A 3,342-nucleotide genomic window follows, 5' to 3' on the forward strand; every position below is an offset into this window, starting at 1 on the left:
GTTTGTGGTTCTCTTTTGTGAGATTGCAGCAGTCTGCGGGAACAAAGAATGTAGTCTTCAACAAAGCAGCTCCAACCATAGCTGAGGAACTTGCTGAATAGCTATGGACTGTGGATATTCTATTACTGAGATATCTATGGGGTTTTCGACTGACTACTACGAATTTCCATTTTCCTGTTGAATGTGAACTCCGATGGTATGGAAAAACCATTATGCTGTAAGACACTAACCTTAGAAAGAAAGGCACCTCAAATAGGTGATTGAGTTTTCAGAGCAGTCTTCACTTCCTCATGTTGAGGTTTATGAGCAAATGCTGACTGACAAGTTGAAACAGAGGCACTGTCCACAGTGTGAAGGCTTCAGGTTGTCCGTTCAACCCTTCCTGGCTCAGTATTTTTTTGTCTGTCATTTTATGAAGCCCTGACTGAGGTCTGGCCATTGCATTCCTCATCCATAGAGTCCTCTAAACCAGGGATCATCAACTAGATTCAGCCGCGGACTGATTTTTTTCTTCTTCTTGAGGATGGTCAGGGGGCCATAACATAATTACAAATAATTTGTAGACTGCAAATTGACAGCAAGAAGCCTAAACCAATACATTTGACAAAAACATATTTTGAACCTTGCTTACAGAGTGATGGAGTGCTGCATCAGATGACCTGGCCTCAACCCAATTGAGATGGTTTGGGATCAGTTGAACCATTGGAACACTCCTGTGTTCCAATGGCATGGTTTGTTAGCTAATCCAACTTTATTATTTTAAAAGGCTTATTGATCATTAGAAAACACTTTTGCAATTATGTTAGCACAGCTGAAAACTGTTGTGCTGATTACAGAAGCAAAATCTTCAGATGGGGCCACAGTGTCTCCTGACCCCTCCTGTCTCAGCCTCCAGTATTTATGCTGCAGTAGTTTGTGTCGGGGGGCTAGGGTCAGTTTGTTATATCTGGAGTACTTCTCCTGTCTTATCTTGTGTGAATTTAAGTATACTCTCTAATTCTCTCTCTCTCTGAGGAGGACCTGAGCCCTAGGACTACATGGCATGATGACTCCTTGCTGTCCTCAGTCCACCTGGCCGTGCTGCTGCTCCAGTTTCAACTGTTCTGCCTGCGGCTATGGAACCCTGACCTATTCACCGGACTTGCTACCTGTCCCAGACATGCTGTTTTCAACTCTAGAGACCGCAGGAGCGGTAGAGATACTCTTAATGATCGGCTATGAAAAGCCACCTGACATTTACTCCTGAGGTGCTGACTTGCTGCACCCTCGACAACTACTGTGATTATTATTATTATTTGACCATGCTAGTCATTTATGAACATTTGAACATCTTGGCCATGTTCTGTTATAATCTCCACCCGGCACAGCCAGAAGAGGACTGGCCACCCCTCATAGCCTGGTTCCTCTCTAGGTTTCTTCCTAGGTTTTGGCCTTTAGTTTTTCCAAGCCATCGTGCTTCTACACCTGCATTGCTTGCTGTTTGGGGTTTTAGGCTGGGTTTCTGTACAGCACTTTGAGATATCAGCTGATGTAAGAAGGGCTATGTAAATACATTTGATTTGATTTTGATTTGATATAACTGGCCTTCTTTAGACTAGTTGAGTATCTGGAGCATCAGCATTTGTGGGTTCAATTACAGGCTCAAAATGTCCAGAAACAAATAACTTTCTTCTGAAACTCGTCAATCTATTCTTGCTCTGAGAAATGAAGGCTATTCCATGTGAGAAATTGCCAAGAAACTGAAGATCTCGTACAATGCTGTGTACTACTCCCTTCACAGAACAGTGCAAACGGGCTCTAACCAGAATGGAAAGAGGAGTGGGAGGCCCCGGTGCACAACTGAGCAAGAGGACAAGTACATTAGAGGGTCTAATTTGAGAAACAGACACCAAGTCATCAACTGGCAGCTTCTTTAAATAGTACCTGCAAAACACCAGTCTCAACAGTGAAGAGGCACCCCCGGGATGCTGGCCTTCTAGGCAGAGTTCCTCTGTCCAGTGTCTGTTCTTTTGCCGATCTTAATCTTTTATTTTTATTGGCCAGTCTGAGATATGTCCTTTTCTTTACAACTCTGTTTCGAAGGCCAGTATCCTGGAGTCACCTCTTCACTGTTGATGTTGAGACTGGTGTTTTGCGGGTACTATTTAATGAAGCTGCCAGGTGAGGATTTGTGAGGTGTCTGTTTCTAAAACTAGACACTCTAATGTACTTGTCCTCTTGCTCAGTTGTGCACCGGGGCCATCAATTTGATGTTATTTTAATGGACCATAAATTAGCTTTTCTTTCAAAAACAAGGACATTTCCAAGTGACCCCAAACTTTTGAACGGTAGTGTGTGTGTGCGTGTATGTGTGTGTATATATATATATATATATATATATTAGAGGTCGACCGATTATGATTAATACCGATTAATCGGCCAATTATTATTATTATATTATTTTTTTTTTTTGTAATAATGACAATTACAACAATACTGAATGAACACTTATTTTAACTTAATATAATACAGCAATAAAATCAATTTCGCCTCAAGTAAGTAATGAAACATGTTCAATTTGGTTTAAATAATGCAAAAACAAAGTGTTGGAGAAGAAAGTAAGAAAGCTGTGCTATGTAAGAAAGCTAACGTTTCAGTTCCTTGCTCAGAACATGAGAACATATGAATGCTGGTGGTTCCTTTTAACATGAGTCTTCAATATTCCCAGGTAAGAAGTTTTAGGTTGTAGTTATTATAGGACTACTTCCCTCTATATCATTTGTATTTCATTAACCTTTGACTATTAGATGTTCTTATAGGCACTTTAGTGGAACGAATTGCAAAAATCGCTGAAGTTGGAGACTTTTATCTCCCTCACCAACTTCAAACATCAGCTATCTGAGCAGCTAACCGATCGCTGCTGCTGTACATAGTCTATTGGTAAATAGCCCACCCATTTTCACCTACCTCATCCCCATACTGTTTTTATTTATTTACTTGCTCTTTTGCACACCAATATCTCTACCTGTACATGACCATCTGATCATTTATCACTCCAGTGTTAATCTGCAAAATTGTAATTATTCGCCTACCTCCTCATGCCTTTTGCACACATTGTATATAGACTCCCCCCTTTGTTTTCTACTGTGTTATTGACTTGTTAATTGTTTATTCCATGTGTAACTCTGTGTTGTCTGCTCACACTGCTATGCTTTATCTTGGCCAGGTCGCAGTTGCAAATGAGAACTTGTTCTCAACTAGCCTACCTGGTTAAATAAAGGTGAAATAAAATAAAAAAATAGTATTGCAAGTGTAATAGTATAGCTTCCGTCCCTTTCATTGCTCCTACCTGGGCTCGAACCA

The sequence above is a fragment of the Oncorhynchus tshawytscha genome, linkage group LG08, assembly GCF_018296145.1.
Source record: "Oncorhynchus tshawytscha isolate Ot180627B linkage group LG08, Otsh_v2.0, whole genome shotgun sequence".
Lineage (NCBI taxonomy): Eukaryota > Metazoa > Chordata > Actinopteri > Salmoniformes > Salmonidae > Oncorhynchus > Oncorhynchus tshawytscha.